Below are 18,576 nucleotides of genomic sequence, written 5' to 3'. Positions count from 1 at the left end.
TGTTACAGAATAGAACTGCTCCGTAGTTGTGCCACCCGTGGACCTGTATAGATACAAAACCAGTTGCCCTTGAATCAATTACCACTCATGGTGACCTCCTGTGTTTCAAAGTATGTGGTGAAATGAGTTCCTTTATGTGGCCTTTTGCCTTAGTTCTTTGGAAAAACAGTTTGACATTGTTTTCTCCTAAACCCTATGAAGTTACCTTTGTCCTAGTTTTCTAGCCAGAGGGTTTATTCTACCCCAGATTGATTGACATTTCCTGGGTTTTGATACTTCCTGTTGTCCCTGGGCTGCGGCCTGCTCTGTGATTGGTCTATCAAACCACTGAGAATCATGGCCCAGCCAAGCTGACACACAACCTTAATCATCACCAAACCACAAAAAAAAACTTGTTGCCATTGAGTCGATTCCTACTCATAGCGACCCTATAGGACAGAGTAGAACTGCCTCATAGAATTTCCAAGGAGTGCCTAGTGGATTCGAACTGCTAATCTTTTGGTTAGCAGCCATAGCACTTAACCACTATGCCACCAGTGTTTCCTTAATTATCACACCTATTATGCAAATTAAGTATCTGTGGCCTACAGGCAGTGGATTGGTCAGTTCATGGCCCTGCTGGAGGGGCCATACCTTGAAATTGACTCGGAGCTTGCTTTTATATGCAGCCAACCCCACAGAGGTGGGCAGACAGAAAAAGAAGGACAAAAGAATCAGGAAAGGAGAAAAGGCAAGAGAGGCAAAAACAGAAAAGCAGCAGAGAGAGAGAGGAGGCAAGGAACCTCCTAAAAAAGCCATCACACAGGTCAAGGGCTGTAACACTGAGGACAATGAGATGCCTAGAAGAGGCCCTAAGGTAGAGCTGGTGGCGACAGGCCCAGAAGTGGCCCTGCAGCAGGGTCTGTGGTGACGGCAGAAACCTGTCACTAGGAATGCGGCTAAGAGAGCTGAACAAAACTGCTACAGTGGCTATGAGTTGGGTCAGTTAGTAGTGGATAGGCCGAAGATAGAGAGGCCTGCATGGCTGAAAGGGGTGTGCGTGACCAAAAGGAGGCCTGCCTGAAGGGGCTGAGAGGAGGCTTGTCCTCAAGAAGCTGAGAGGAGGCCTGTACAGCAGAGAGAAGGGCCCACTTGTTTGCATGGCTGACAGAAACTGAGAGAGTTGTCCTGTGCTAAAAAGGGAGGGATGTGCTCTTCACTTCTGTGGAGATTTCCAGACTCTGCCTACATTCTTCCTGATTCTGATCCCGAGTTGTACCCTGTTGCTTCCCTAACAAGCCACTTAACTGTAAGTATGGTATGTGCATTCTGTTTGGTCATTGCAACGGCTTATGGAACCCAGAGGAGAAGTAGAGAGTGCCGTGGGAGGGACAGCTGGTGTCAGAATTGGTAAAAGTTTGGAGAGTAAAGATATGTCAAACCTCCACTTCATAGGGATCAGCCTTGGACTGATCTTGAAATACATTATCCCCCTGAAGTTAGACAGGTTCTGAGGCTACTGCTACCATTTTACAGAGTAGGACTGTGTTTCACAGGGTTTTCAGTGGCTGTGATCTTTCAGAAATAGACAGCCAGATCTTTCTTCTGAAATACTTCTTGGTGGACTTGAACTGCCAACTTTTCAGTCAGCAGTCAAGTGCTTAACCATTCGTGCCACCCAGGGACTCCATGTAGACACAAGAAAAGGTCAAACGTTGTAGTACAGTAACAGACTTGGGTCTGTAAGAATGTACCACCCTAGTCTGTTATTGTACTACCCTACTTAAGAACAGGATCACATTCACGGATAAGGGGTTAGGGCTTCAACATGTATTTTTGGGAGACATAAGCCAATCCAGAACAGGGTGTGCTTTTGTGGGAGGGATAAAGGAGGCAGGGAGAGGCAAGGAATATTTCAAACACAGAGGACACACAATGAGAGAGCCTGACAAACCGGAAACTACGAGTAATTCGATATTGCTGATATGTAAAGCACAGGTTGGGAGAGTGGGAGAATGGCAGGAGAGTCAGTTACTCATTCAACAAATAAGTGTGGAGCACTGATTGCTCACCAGGCACTTTGCAAGAAGCTGGGAAAGGCCTTATATGCCTTGCAAAGGTCTTCTTTTCTTTTTTTTTCAGTCCAGTAGGCAATGGGACCACCACTCATCTGTCAGTTTGTCATACTGTGGTGGCTTATGTGTTGCTGTGACACTGGAAGCTATGCCACCACCAGTGTTTCAAATACCAGCAGGGCCACCTATGGTAGGCAGGTTTCAGTGGAGCTTCCAGACTAAGATATACTAGTAAGAAGGACCTGGCAGTTTACTTCTGGAAAAATTGCCAATGAAAACCTTATGAATAGTAACAGAACATTGTCTGATATAGTACTGGAAGATGAGTCCCTCAAATTGGAAGGCACTCAAAATACAACTGGGGAAGAGCTGCTGCCTCAAAGTAGAGGTCAACCTTAATGATGTGGATGGAGTAAAGCTTTTGGGACATTCGTTTGCTGATGTGGCATGACTCAAAAGGAGAAGAAACAGCAGCAAACATCCATTAATAATTGGAATGTATGAAGTATGACTCTAGGAAAATTGGAAGTCATCAAAAAATGAAATGGAATGCATAAAGATCAATATCCCAGACATTAGTGAGCTGAAATGAACTGGTTTTGGCCATTTTGAATTGGACAATCACATGGTCTACTATGCCGGGAATGACAGCTTGAAGAGGAATGGCATTGCATTCGTCACCAAAAAGAACATTTCAGATCTATTCTAAAGTACAGCACTGTCAGAGATAGGATAATATCCATACACACACAAGGAAGGCCAGTTAATATGACTATTATTCAAATTTGTGCACCAACCACTAATGCCAAATATGAGGAAATTGAATATTTTTACGAACTTCTGCAGTATGAAATTGATCAAACATGCAATCAAGATGTATTGATAATTACTGGCGATTGGAATGTGAAAGTTGGAAACAAAGAAGGATCAGTAGTTGGAAAACAGGGCCTTGGTGATAGAAACGATACTGGAGATTACATGATAGAATTTTGCAAGACCAAAGACTTCTTTGGTGCAAATACCTTCTTCAACAACTTAAATGGCGACTATACACATGAACCTTGAGGATGGAATACACAGCATCACATCGACTACATCTGTGGAAAGAGACAATAGAGAAGCTCAATATCATCAGCTAGAACAAGGCCGGGGACTGATTTTAGAGACCATTTCAAGAACAAATTTGACACATTGAACACTGATGACCACAGACCAGATGAGTTGTGGGATGATATCAAGGACATTATACATGAAGAAAGCAAAAGGTCGTTAAAAAGACAAGAAAGAAAAGACCAAGATGGATGCCAGGGGAGACTCTGAAACTTACTCTTGAACGTAGAATTGCTAAAGCAAAAGGAAGAAATGATCGGCTAAAAAGCTAAACAGAAGATTTCAAAGGGCGACTCAAGAAGACAAAGTAAATTTTATAATGAAATGTGCAAAGACCTGGAGTTAGAAAACCGAGAGGGAAGAACACATTCGGCATTTCTCAAGCTGAAAGAACTGAAGAAAAAAATTCAAGCCTTTGAGTTGTAATACTGAAGGATTCTATGGGCAAAATATTAACAATTCAGGAAGTGTCAAAAGAAGATGGAAGAAACAAAGCCACTGTACCAAAAAGATTGGTTGACGTGTAACTCTTTCAGGAGGTAGTGAAAGATGAAGTCCAGCTTGCACTGAAGGCACTGGTGAAAAACAAGGCCCCAGGAATTGATGGAATACCGATTGAGACATTTCAACAAATGAATGTAATGCCGGAAGTGCTCACTTGTCAATGCCGAGAACTTTAAGACAGCTACCTGGCCAAATGACTTGGAAGAGTTTCATATTTGCGCCCAATTCAAAGAAAGGTGATCCAACAGAATGTGGAGATCATTGAACAATATCATTAATATCACACACAAGTAAAATTTTGCAGAAGATCATTAAAAAGCAGTTGTAGCAGTCCATCAACAGGAAACTGCCAGAAATTCAAGCTGGATTCAGAAGAGGATGTGTGTGATGGTTAATGTGGTGTGTCAACTTGGCTGGGCCATGACTCTCAGTGATTTGGCAGTTATGATGTCATTTGGCAGCTATGTAAGGATGTAATCACCTCCATAATGAGATCTGATATAATGTAATCATTTCCATTATGAGATCTGTTATGAGCAGCCAGTCAGATGAAAAGGGGTTTCCTTAGGGCTATGACCTGTACCCAATATAGGTGGACTTTTTGGGCAAAGCTTACTGGCTTTTACTTGTTCTGAATCCTGCAGATGGCCACTGTTCATCTGACTTTACTTCTTGGGACTTGAACTAGCAGCTTACCTGCTGTCTTACCTGCTCATCGTGGGATTCGTTGGCCTCCACAGCCTGTGAGCCAGAGGCCTGCTGTCTGCTGTCTGACCTGCCAATTTTGGTTTGTTAGCCCCTGCAGCTACGAGAAGCCTCCAGCCTGACCCATGGACTTGGAACTTTCCAGCCTCTGCAATGAAGCGAGCCATTTTCTTGATATGAATTTCTCTGTCTCTGTCTCTCTGTATATATATAGGCTTCACTAGTTTTGCTTCTCTAGAGAACCCAGCCTAAGAAAGCGTGGAATGAGGGATATCATTGCTGATGTTAGGTGGATCTTGGCTGAAAGCAGAGAATACCAGAAAGATGTTTACCTGTGTTTTATTGACTATGCGAAGGTATTCAACTGTGTGGATCATAATAAATTATGGATAACATTGTGAAGAATGGGAATTCCAGAACATTTAACTGTGCAGCGGCAGAAGCTGTACATAGACCAAGAGGCAGTTGTTCAAACAGAACAAGGGAATACTGTGTGTTTTAAAATCAGGAAAGGTGTGTCGGGGTTGTATCCTTTCACCATATTTATTCAATTTATGTGCTGAACAAATAATCCAAGAAGCTGGACTATATGAAGAAGAACACGGCATCAGGATTGGAGGAAGATTCTTTAACAACCTGTGATATGCAGATGACACAACCTTGTGTGCTGAAAGCAAAGGGTACTTGAAGCACTTACTGATTAAGATCAAAGACTACGCTTTCACTATGGATTACACCTCAACATAAAAAAAACAAAAACCCTCCAACTGGACCAGTAAGCAACATCATGATAAACAGAGAAAACATGGCATTTGTCAAGGATTTCATTTTACTTGGATCTACAATCAATGCCCATGGAAGCAGCAGTCAGGAAATCAAACTAAGGATTGCATTGGACAAATCTGCTGCAAAAAGATCTCTTTAAAGGGTTGAAAAGCAAAGGTGTCACTTTGAGGACTAAGGTGTGCCTGACCCAAGTCAGGTATTTTCCATTGCCTCATACACATGCAAAAGCTAGACAACGAATAATGAAGACTGAAGAAGAATTGATGCCTTTGATTTATGGCGTTAGTGAAGATATACCATGGACTGCCAGGATAAAAAAAAAAAAATATGTCTTGGAAGAAGTACGGCCAGAATGTTTCTTAGAAGAGAAAGTGGTGAGACTTAGTCTTATATACTTTGGACACATTATCAGGAAGGACCAGTGCCTAGAGAAGGACATCATGCTTCGTAAAGTAGAGGGTCAGTGAAAGAGAGGAGGACACTTAATGAGATGGATTGACACAATGGCTGCAGCACTGGGCTCAGACATAGCAATGATTATGAGGATGGCACAGGACCAGGCAGTGTTTCCTTCTGTTGTATGTGGGGTTGCTGTGAGTTGGAACTTATTTGATAACAGCTAACAACAACAACAGGTAATGGGAAATGATTGAAGAATTTTGAGCACAGGTGTGGCCTGCCTATATTTGTGTGTTGAAAACCTCACTCAGAAACAGTATAGATAATGAAATGCAGGGGCAAAATCAAAATTATCAGTCGTCAGCTAGAGACTCCCTGCTCCTCAAATATTTGGATTACTTGGATGAAAATCCAATTTGGTGGCGTTTGACAGTCTTCTTGATACATGTGAGATCCTGCAGTCTGCTCCTGCTGCTGTGTTCCTCTGTAGTACTTAACCTCAAGGGCTATGTATTGCCGTTTTAGAAGTATGCATTGAATGTTGAACTTAGCTTCTTCATCAATTTCGGGAAAAAAATTTCCATGACCATTAAGTATTTTTTTAAATTTCATTTATGGTTTAGGAGTCACTATTTTTTTTAGGGAATAGGACTGTAAAAATAGCTTGGTGGCATTGTCTGGCCTCTTCCAACCCCACAAGGGGGAAAGAGAACCAAGATGAACAGTGCAAGGCTGACTCCCATAAAGTGGAGGCCACCCCTCTCCGCCGCCTTTACTAATTCGCACACCAACTGTCCTTTGCACAGCACTTCCTGCTTTTCTGCTGAGTGCAATGATTCATTGCAATGGCCACACAGAACTCACAGACCATACTCATGATTATGGGGTTTATTAGGGAAGTGACAGTTACAATTCAGGCTCAGGAACACTCGGGATACAGTTTTTCCATTAGGACAGTCTCTTTCTGACTGTGCTCACAGGCACGCTTCTCCCTGGCCCCAGGCTTCTCCCCACAGGGGCTCAACTTTCTTTTTCTGTGGGCCAGGAAGCCCACTGCGCCATCTCCTGCTGCCAGGTCTCTGCTGCCACTGCTTCTCAGCATCTTCAGGGTTACAGCTTTCTCTTTCTCTCTCTCTCTGTGTCTGTCTCCTGCTTCCAGAAGCTTCTCAGTACAGGGATCCCAGGTCTAAAGGCTGTACTCTATGCTCTTGGCTGTTCTTCCTTGGTGATGGTGGGATCCTCCTCTCTGCTCTGGAATTGGCTGTCTTTAAGGCAAAACTGATCAATCCCCTTGGTAGGCCACAATTTTCCTACCGCATAGTCCCAACAGTCACCTGGGTGGGAATTACAAGACCATGGCTAGAAAGGCCAAACACAACAGTAATTAATCACACCTCAAGGACTTCCTCTGGAAGTGTCTGGAATCTGGAGGCAATTCAGCCGTTCTATCTCTCTTATCTTTCTTCTCTCCCCTTCTCCATGCATTTGTAGAACAAACCAACAAATCTGTCTGCTTTCTTTGTGCAACATAGTCCACCAAAATCTATATCCCTCAGACATCAGCTTCTACCCCCAAGCAATTATCAAATATCAACAAAGATAGCTCTCCCTTTCTAAGAAGATTTTGGTGAATAAAATCCTCTTCTTCTCATCATATGCTCCCTCTAGAAATGTATTTGTAGCCTGTTGTTTATTTTGCTATACAACTTCTGAGGGCAGGGTGGCAGATCAAGGAGTGGCGGTGAGTTGAGATAGAAGATATGACACCGTACAGCTGTATTTGACTTACGGCAGATGGACCACCTCCAACTACAGGCTAGTACCCCTCTCCCAAAGAGATGCTTCATTTGTGACAATGCCTCTTGGATTTCTGGGTCTACTTAGGTAGCAGCATCCCATCCCAAGAAGGAGTGAGAAGCTATGTTATCTACCAAGCTCTTGTGCTTATGGGGTCAAAAGAGCTTCATACAGTGCCCCTGCCCCTGTTGCTGGGTCTTAATTGCTGGAGGATAGTGATAGGGTCCTTCTCACAGGTACATTCTACCACAAAATACCCCTCTGTGTGACACCCAGAACAGACAGGCAGGCATTTCCCTTTTCAGTCCCACACCCAGGGTTTTAAATCTGCCATGGTGGCTGCAAGACTCCAGGGGAGTTAATATCTGAGAGATTACCAATCTCCTGTTTAGGTCATGGCTTCTGGATTAGGTAGAAAACCAATAATCACCATTTCTTCTTAATGCCCGAGGGCTTTTTCTGGTGTGCCTTCTGACATAAAGTAAGGAACCCACTTAGGCCACATCTGAACTCAGGTAGATAAGTTTCATCTCCATCTTGCCACCCCTTGTACGCTGGACTGGTGCTTGACTGGTTCCCTGAATGGCTGTTTTTTCCCCTCTTTTCCACTTCTTGACTGAAGTCTTTAAGAGCAAAGGATGGGGAGGAGATCTCAAGTTTTCACAGGAATCGACTCGAAGGCAGTGGGTTGGGTGGGTCTCCTATAATTGGAAACCCTGGTGGCGTAGTGATTAAGTGTTACAACTGCTAACCAAAGGCTCAGCAGTTCAAATCCGCCAGGCGCTTCTTGGGAACTTTATGGGGCAGTTCTACTCTGTCCCATAGGGTCTCTATGAGTCGGAATTGACTTGACGGCACTGGGTTTGGTTTTTGGTTTTTTCTCCTATAATGCTTTGCAGTAAATTTCTCCTACAGCAACATGCTCCAACAAGCTTGATTTTTCCAAACTACTTTCTAAGAGCTATGTGGAATGCTTTGTTGCAAAAGCCTTTTGAGTGCTAACACAATGTAAAGGTCATTTCTCCTTTCAGCTGGAACATTGTCCAGGACCTGACTAACAAATGCAAGAATTTACCACATTGCCAAGTATTGTTGAGCAGTCAGCTACCCAGAGAGATACATACATTCCTGATTGTATCTTTGTGACTACATATATCCCTGATTCTGGATCCTGCAAACCTTTCATTATTTATTGTCTACAGCCTGACCGCCATTCTTCTAACATTTAAAAAAAAAAAAAAAATTTTTTTTTTTAAATCCTCCTTTATGCATTGCCTGAAAATGTCTTTATTTCTGGTATTATATAGGATTCTAGGGACACTAATTGTTGTTATTATTGCTGTCTAGTCAGCTCTGACTCTTATATAACAGAACAAAACATTGCCTGGTCCTTTGCCATCTTCCTGATCGTTGGTATGTTTGAGTTCATTGTTATGGCTGTTGTGTCAGTCCATTTCATTGAGAGTTTCTCGTATTAGCTGACCTTCTACTTTACCAGAAATGATGTCCTTTTCTAGAGATTGGCCTTTCCTGGTGACGTGTCCAAGTTTGACATCTAATCTATGAGGGACCCTTTCTAAGTAGGAGAAGCAGGCGTGATAGGAATCCGTAATCAGCACAAATATTTTTCTTTATTCATTTAACAGACATCTATTGAGACTATCATATTCCAGGCAGAGAAACAAGACAGACAAAATCAATCCCTACTCTTATAGAGCCTATATTCTGCTAGTAATGTTGGTTGGAAAGATAAAAAATAAGCAATAAATAGACAAGATAATTTCTGGTGGTGATAAAAGCAAAGACAAGGTGACATGTGAGAATATTGAGGTGTTGGGGAAGCTTCTTTAGATTAAGCCGTCATGGAAGAACAAAGTTGAGGAGGCAACATTTGAACTGAAACCTGAATGAAAAGAAAGGCTATCTATCACCTTTTCAGCAATAATGTTGACAAGTGGAAACCTCAGGTTTTGCTTGGTGGACTCATCACAGCCAACAAACAAGAGGCCGATGTGGGAGAGCAGAAGGGCGTCTTTATTTTGTTGCACAAAGAAAGGAACAGTCAAGGCTGCTGCCTCCAAGACTATTCACAGGCAGCTTGGGGGAGGCAGGCTTTTACTGACAGCAGACAAGGAAATGTAAATTTATCATGAATATTCAGGAATGACCTTTGTACAGGCATCTAGGTCTTGGGAGTGACAATGCATTTTCTCCAGTCAAGGGTTCAATTCCCCAGGATGGAGGAAAAGGGCAATTTTCCTTTATAAGTACCACCCAGAGGCAGGTGCTTATATGTATTTTGCACTTAAAGAGAATAGGTCACTTAAAGGGCTAAAATGGTGTTAAAACCCTGCTAAAGCCAGTTGAGGCCAGCTATGGCCATTCTGTGGTTATCTTGTCAAGGACAATTTCGGAAGAATGTGTGGCCTATTCTGCTTGGTGTAGGAGGATAAGCCAGAACAGGTGCCTCCTAGAAGGGCTGAGCTCTGCCGCTGCCTGTCTCGGTAACACACTGAATGTAGAACTTAGCTTCTTCATCAGTTTCGAGAGAAACCGATGGCATCTAGTGATGTGAAGATTAATTGGAAGAGTGTTCCAGGCAGACATTACAGCCGGCCCAAAGGTCAACAGGCAGAAATGACCTTGTTGTATTTCAGTAACAGGTAGAAGGGCTATGGCTCAAGAATGGCGAGCAGGGGCAAGTGGTGCAAAATGAAATGAGGTCAGAGGAGTGATAGGGGTCAGATCCCGTGGAGTCTTGTAAACCAAGGTGAAGAGTTTGGGTTTTATTCTAGATGCAATGGGATGCGTTTGGAAGGCTTCGGGAATGGTCTGATTTACATTTTTAAATGATCTCTACTGCTGCCATGTTGCAGTGAGTGGCAGGGGTGTGGAGGATTTGTATTGTGTCAGTCTAGCTAAACTGGAATTATATTTCCTAGAATCCTCTTTCCTGCTTGGCTCAGGGTTTGTGAGCTAGTGATCACTAGGCATTGTTGCACACTACTTGGAAGGCGTAAACGGAGCAGTAGGCTATTGTTTTTATACTTGGAAGGGTGGAGAAAGGCACAAGGCACTGTTGCAGCTCACTCACTGCTGCTCATCTCTTGGCTCACATTGCTGGCCTGGGGTAACATCCTACCCAGCTCCTTTAAGGATGACAAACTTTCTTCTTCAGTTACTCAGATTCCTGGGCTAGGAGCATATCTAGCCACATGACTAAGAACTCCCTAAATTGTGTAAGGTCAAAGTCCTATAATAAATTCATATATATATATATATACACACACACACACACATAAATTCATATATCTATATACACATACATTTTTGTGTGCCATTGAGTCCATTCCCACTCACAGTGACCCTAGAGTACCAAGTAGAACTGCTCCATAGGGTTTCCCAGACTGTAATCTTTGTAGAAGCAGGTCGCCAGGTCTTTTCCCCCCGCAGAGCCACTGGTGGGTTCCAACTGCTGACCTTTCAGTTAGCAGTTGAGCACTTAACCATTATGCCACCAGTGGTCCTTGTATGAACATATATATTATGAACATTATCATGGATTGAATTATGTCCTCCCAAAAATGTGTGTTTCAATTTGGCTGGGCCCTGATTCCCACTATTATATGATTTTCCTATATGTTTTAAATTCTGTCTGTATAATGTTAATGAGGCAGGATGGATGGCAATTGTGTTAGTGAGGCAGGGCTCAATCTAGAAGACTGGATTGTGTCTTGAGGCAATCTCTTGAGATATAAAAGAGAGAAGTGAGCAGAGAGACAGGGGACCTCATACCACCAAGAAAGCAGCACCAGAAGCAGAGCACGTCCTGCGCAGAGAAGCTCCTTGTCCAGGGGAAGATTGAGGACAAAGACCTTTCTCCAGAGCCTACAGAGAGAGGAAGCCTTCCCCTGGAGCTGACGCCCTGTATTTGTACTTTCAACCTACTTAACTGTGAGGAAATAAATTCTCTTTGTTAAAGCCATCCACTTGTGGTATTTCTGTTATAGCAGCAGTAGATAACTAAGACAAACATATATGCATACACACATTGATGTAATAAATTCACACATATGCATTTATTTTATACATAGGAATTTATTACATAGATGTGTATATGTATATATGTTCATATAAATATATGAGTTTATTACAGGGCTTTGACCTTATACAACTGCAGAAATCTCAGGCCGTGTACATTCGTGGAAGAGTCAGCTTATTGTCCCTCAGCCTCTCTCTTTGCCAACTTCCTCTGTAAGAGACCTTCCACTTTTTAGCTGGGCTCTTGGCCTCCTGGGATAAAGACTACACTTCTCAGCCTTCCATGCAACTGAGCATAGCCCTGCAGTTATGTTCTGTTTAGTGGGTTATGAGAGGGAAGTGGTGGGTGCAATTTCCTGGATATGTCTTTAAAGGAAGGGGGTAGGCCCTTCCTCTTCCCTTCCTCCTTCTAGCAGACTAGAGTTTGTGTGCATTGACAGGAATCCCAGCAGTATATAGCAGAGAAGGATCCTGGTCCTTTGACATTACAGTCATGCCAGTTCTGGATCACCTACCTCTGGACTTTTATAAGAGAGATAAATACAACCTTATTTAATCCACCACTATTTTGGATTCCTGTGACATGCACCCAACTTTAATCGTAAATGATACACTATCCATATAATTAACTCCTTATCTTTTAAGGATACCAAATGACTATCTGCTTGCCAATACAAGAAAGTCTAATTAGAACAATTTTTTTTCCTACTCAGGCCATGTGCAATTTAACTTTCAAACAAACAAACAAAAAAAAAACCCCTACCCAGCCCATACTTTGCTTTCTTTTTTAAAGTCCTAAAAGAAATATAGGCACTCTAACTAGGATCTATATTTTAAAAGTACCATTGCCTCCTCTAGGGAAGCAATAATTGATCCACATTTTCCAGGCACCAGCTCACGTTTCATAAATGCTTGTTAAAATTAACCCCGGTCATTAAACAACACACACACAAAAATTTCTTTTTTGAAATTACACAGTAAAAGCTCGCTTCTGAGGAACTGGAAAAAAAAATGAGTTTACATGTAATCTCAGATAAGGCGACCAAATATCCAAAATTGGCTAAGACAGTCCCAACTCCCAGATTGCAGCTGCTCTGGTTTCTGTCTCAGAACACGTCCTGTGGTTCCAACCAGATGTCATCCAACTTAAGGGCTGGAATTCCTGCCACTACGCAGGAGAACAAGCCACTGAAAGTGGGAAGAGGCAACATGTGAAGTGTGAATGGCAACTAAGCTGCGATTAACATTTTAGTTCTTTGTGTGACAAATTTTGGGAGCACTGGTGAATCAATATTTTGTCCTTCAAAGTGTGCATGGCATGACCCATTCCTGGGGCATGAGATCTACTTAGTGGGTTATGATCAATATTTTTAAAAAGTGGTATAGACTAGAATACCAAAACCAAAAACCCAAACCCATTGCCATCAAGTTGATTCTGACTCATAGAGGTCAGAATCAACATATAGGTCAAGGTAGGCCTGCCTCACAGGGTTTCCAAGGCTGTAATCTTTCTGGAAGCAGACTGCCATATTTTTCTCCCACAGTGCTGCTGGTGGGTTCAAACCACCAGCCTTTTGGTCAGCAAGCCAAGTACATAGACAAGCATAGGACAGACATTTCCAGAATGCATTACACACATAAGGGTGGGTATTTTTCAAAAATTTCTGTGTAGGTTGTATCTAAATCTGTGGTGGGAGGGGATAATCAAAATAACTTAAAAAAACCACTGATGTTAGTCATTTATGAGTACACTCACACATTGTTTTCTTGAACCATGCAATATTGTTACCTGATTAGGGTCTGTGCCCTGGAGCAGTCAAGCCAATGAAACATACTCCAAGTCAGAAAGAGTGAGAAAGTTTACATCACCAGGGACCCAGCAGGAACTCAGGCTGTCTATGGAGTCCCAAAGAGCAATTTTACATTAGAGCTTGTATAGAATCTTACAAGGGTTAGAAGTGCCTTTGTAGTCCGCAGATGGCCTGACCGGAGGAGCTACGTATTACAGTAACAAAAGACTCTTTATCAGAGAAACATATCAGATACCTGGGCTGTGTTGTCATCAACATTAGGTCAAAACAAAGTCTTTAACAGAGGCATTCAAAGGAGGAGGCAGTTAGAGGAAGGAGAAAAACTTACAGGTTCTTCATGGTGTTAGTTATGTCAAGCTCTCAGTTGCCCATTTGGAAAAAGGAGAAAACATGCTGGGGAGTATTAGGGTCACAATATTAAGAAATTCTAGACCTTTCATTTGATATATATTAACATATGTAACAGTAACAGTACTTGTGAGTTCATCACTTCTCTGGGTGGGGTTTCCCTTCAAGGTCCATTTGTTACCAGAGAATGGCCTCGGTTCTTGTCTTCCGTGTAGGAGAGAATTCAAACACTGAGGTAAATAGTGCCAAACGAGCAGAGGTTTATTAGCAAGCAGAGGGTTAGTAGTAAAAGTACTCTTGACTAGGGAGTGTCAAGCGGGCTACTCAGATATAGAGAGAATCTGAGAGCCCTGATAGTCCTTTTTTTAGGGTTTTATACCCTTCTCGTCTATTACCTGTCTCTGTTAACATTTAAAAGACAGGACAGGACTGCCTATGGAGACTATTTCTTTGGCTTAAGGTTTAGCTGTGTAGGGACCATCTTATTGAGGAATGTCACCACCCCCTGTCTCTTCCTTTGCAGGGACTATCTTATTGAGGAACGCCACTACCCCTTGTCTCTTCTTCTTGAGTGTAAGCTCTCCCCCTCCCCCTTACACATTCTCACACAAGTTTTCCAAGCCTTCTGTTCCAGGGACTTTACGAGTGTCCAGGACTGTGGGGTGGTAGGGAGTTTACAGGGGTTTGGTCAGTGGATTGTTTACCCTGGAAGATTGCTGGGCAGATGGTTTTTAAAGTCAGGCAAGTAGACAAGGAAAGGAAGGGCATCCCAGAAGAAGGAGCTGTATGCATTAAACAGAAGAAATAATATAATGTGTGAGTCCACAATATCTTATCTGAAACTCCAAAAAAAAAAAAAAAAAAAATGTTCTAAAAGCTGTAAACTTTTTCTTAACCCAGTAGGCAGGAAAACCTAACCTCATAAGATCTCAATTCATTTATAAGCTGCATTTGTCAGGGACCCATCAGGAAACAGTTGGCCTTCTCAAATTGGGATAATTTGCTTACTTACAATGGTGTGAGTGGGGTTGTCTTAGTTATCTAGTGCTGCTATAGCAGAAATACCACAAGTGGATGACTTTAACAAAGAGAAGTTTATTTTCTCATAGTAAAGTAGAATAAAAGTCCAAATTCAGGGTGTCGGCTCCAGGGGAAGTCTTTCTTTCTCTGTCGGCCTTCTCATCAATGTTTCTCCAGACTAGAAGCTTCTCACACAGGGATCCGAGGTCCAAAGGATGTGGTCTGCTCCCAGCACTGCTTTCTTGGTGGTATGAGGTCCCCCTGTCTCTCTGCTCACTTCTTTTATATCTCAAGTGATTGCCTCAAGACACAATCCAATCTTGTAGATTTAGTCTTGCCTCAAAAAAAAGGTTTTTTTCTTTTTTTCACTAACACAACTGCCGCCCATCCTCCCTCATTAACATCACAAAGGCAGGATTTAAAACATACAGGAAAATCACACAATACTGGGAATCATGACCCAGCCAAATTGATACACGCATTTTTGGGGGGACAAAATTCAATCCATGACAGAGGTGTAGAGAAAGTACAAGGAATAGTACAGTACCCTGGCACTAGAAACAGCAGAGCTGTCCTCCCCCTAGACACAAAGAGATGAGAGAAGAGAGTGGTTTCTGGAACCCAGAAGGAAAGAGTCATGTTTAAGAGCAGGAGTGAGTGTTCATGTCCTTCAATAACCCTCAGATGGTCTGTTAGGCTCCATATCTGCCACAACCTATCAGAAGCCTGGGAGCAATTAAGTGCAGAGCTGAAGCCCAGTAGGTCACTTTCCCAGGCCACAGAGCTGGGTGGAGAAGGGTGGGTTCTGGGTCTGTAGGGGCCAAGAGAAGTCATCTGGCTGAGTGGTGAAACCAGACCTGAACTGACCCAAGGCCATTTGTGGCCTGATCACACTCACTGTGAATATTTAGGTTTGCTGCAGAAATATCAATGTGTTTGACAGTGAGTTACGCCTTAGACCCTGCTGGGATGTTATGTAATGTACAGTATAAAAAATGATGAATTCTGAAACACTTCTGGCCATATGAGTTTCTAATAAGAGAATCTGGGTCCACATGTAGTGAGCAGCAGAGATTTCCATGTGGCTGGAAGCACATGGAGAACAGGGTGGGAGTTGATGGCATTGTAATATGGAGGGCAGGTGAGAAGGCTGGAAAGATGGACTGAGGCTGTGGCATAAAGAGGCTTTTATGCCAGCAATGAGTATGGACTCAGTTGTAAATGGTGGGAAACTGTAATAAAGGATTTTAAGTGGGGATGGCATGGTTTGATGTCTGCAGCTCTGGCTAGAATGTGGAGGTTGGGTTGGTTCTCTTGAGCAGCAGAGTACAGGAGGGCCTGGGTTTGGAATTTTATTAAAAGAATAAGGTCTAGCTATACATTAAAAAAAAAACCCTGTTGCTGTCAAGTCAATTCTGACTTCTAGCGACCCTATAGGACAGAGTAGAACTGGCCAGTAGTGTTTCCAAGGAGTGCCTGGTGGATTGGAACTGCTGACGTTTTGGTTAGTGGCTGTAGCTCTTAACCACTACGCCACCGGAGCTTCCAAACATCTATACGTATTTACACAAAAATTAAGTGAAAGAAGTTACTAATTGAAAAAAAAAAAAGGTGAAGACTGCTACTATTATGCCATTTTTGTAAGAAAACTACCCAACAAAGGACATTTGTTTTGGTATAACATATAGGCATGTTTGGACACAAATAGAAAAAAGCCTAAAAGAATATGCACAAAACTGTTAACGGTGGTTACCTCTGGAGAGTGTGCTGAGGTGGAGGACGGGTTGGTGAAAAGAAGATAAATTTTTATTTTATAGACTTCCACTTTCTTGTGATAGGTTAAGATTCGCCAAATGCACATGAGTTAAAGCACAACCAAGCATATGGAAACCATTAAACAATCGGAAAGAGATTAAAAAATAATCAAGTGTAAATAAGCTGTGTCTAAGTTTGACAAATAGGCCCATGAGATATATCATATAACCACTATATGTACTGGTTCTCCCATAACTGTGTGTAAATTACTAGGCTAACTTTACCAGACTTCTATTTTGCTAATGCTACGGATTTTGAGGTCTTATTTTTATTAAAACTTAAAGAGAAATAAAAATGCCTTCCAAATAAGTAAATCAGTAGTTAACACACTTGTGTTTTAGCCCTATATATTCTTTTTAAAAAACTTATACACACATTTATACAGACCATCACCATATTTCAGACTGATAGAATGGCAGTGCGGTATGATAAAAAAAAAAAACTACACAGAATTAGGACAGTTCAGGTCTTATTACTAACTAACTGGGTAACTACTGCTGCTTTAAACCTGTTGTTGTTGTTAGGTGCCATCAAGTTGCTTCTGACTCATAGCAACCCTGTGCACAACAGAAAGAAACACTGCCTGGTCCTGCACCATCCTCATAATTGTTGTTATTCTTGAGCCCATTGTTGCAGCCACCATGTCAATCCATCTCATTAAGGGTGTTTCTCTTTTTCGATAACCCTCTACTTTACCAAGCATGATGTCCTTCTCCAGGGACTGGTCACCCCTGATAACATGTCCAAAGTATGTGAGACTAAGTCTCACCATCCTCTCTTCTAAGGAGCATTCTGGCCATGCTTCTTCCAAGACGTATTTGTTCATTCTCTTGGCAGTCCATGGTATATTTAATATTCTTTTGCTAACACCATAATTCAAAGACATCACTTCTTCTTCAGTTTTTCTTATTCATTGTCCAGCTTTTGCATGCATATGAGGTGACTGAAAACACTATGGCTTGGGTCAGTCACACCTTGGTTCTCAAGGTGACATCTTTGCTTTAAACCTATGGATCCTCATTTGATCCTCTTAAAAAAAAAAAATCTGTGATTCAAAAAAGCAAGACAATGGTATCATTCTTGGTTGACTGACGATGAAACTCAGGTCCAAGGCTGCCAAAGCCTTGCGAAGCAGCTTACTAAGAAGTGCAGAGATGCTGTCTGAAACAGTTATCTGTGTCCTCTCCATGCCCCTTGCATCTGTTTCACCTGTTTCCTCCATGTTCCATCCAGTGTCACCTTGTACATTACTAGCTGTCACTGGACTCAGCCTGTCACATCTCTCTGCTTCCCCTCCTCTGCTCCTTCTCCAACCTCCACACTGTAGCTAGAGTGAGCTTTCTAAATCAGACATCTAGCCATGTGCCTTGATTTTCTAGTGCTGCTGTAACAGAAATACCACAAGTGAATGGTTTCAACAAACATAAGTTTATTTTCTCACAGGCAAGTGGGCTAGAAGTCCAAATTCAGGGCATCAGCTCCAGGGGAAGGCTTTCTCTGTCTGCTCTGGAGGATGGTCCTCGTCATCAATCTTCCCCTGTTCTAGGAGCTTCTCAGTGCAGGCACCCTGGCTCCACAGCATGCACTCTGCTCCTGGCACTGCTTCCTTGCTGTTACGAAGTCCCTGAATGTCTCTGCTTGCTTCTCTTTTATATCTCAAAAGAGATGGGCTTAAGACACAATCTAATCTTGTAGATCTCATCAACATAACTACTGCTAATCCATCTTATTAACATCATCGTGATAGGATTTACGACACATAGGAAAATCACATCAGATGACAAAATTGTGACCAAATCACACAATATGGGAAATCATGGCCTAGCCAAACTGATACACGTATTTTTTTGGGAAACAATTCAGTCCACGACACCATGTTATTCCCATTTAATATTCTTTGTTAGAGTTTTCCATCATTTACGACTGAGTCCATACTCTTGTCTGGCATAAAAGCCTTTTTATGCCACGGCCGCAGTCCACCTGTCCAGCCTCCTCTCCTGCCTTCCACCATCCTCTTCACTGTAGCGGTTTCTAAATTCAGTGCTCACAGAAGCCCTATATTTCAGTAGTCTGTTCCAGATGTCTAAACTTCTAATGAGAAACGATATTTAGGCTAAAGAGAAAATGGACAGTTACTGGGTTTACTTCTCAGATTGTTGTTAGCACATTTTTTATGCTCAATGGAA

This window comes from Loxodonta africana, chromosome 10 (genome assembly GCF_030014295.1).
Source record: "Loxodonta africana isolate mLoxAfr1 chromosome 10, mLoxAfr1.hap2, whole genome shotgun sequence".
In the NCBI taxonomy this organism is placed as follows: Eukaryota; Metazoa; Chordata; class Mammalia; order Proboscidea; family Elephantidae; genus Loxodonta; species Loxodonta africana.
Note: the sequence above shows the minus strand (reverse complement) of the source record.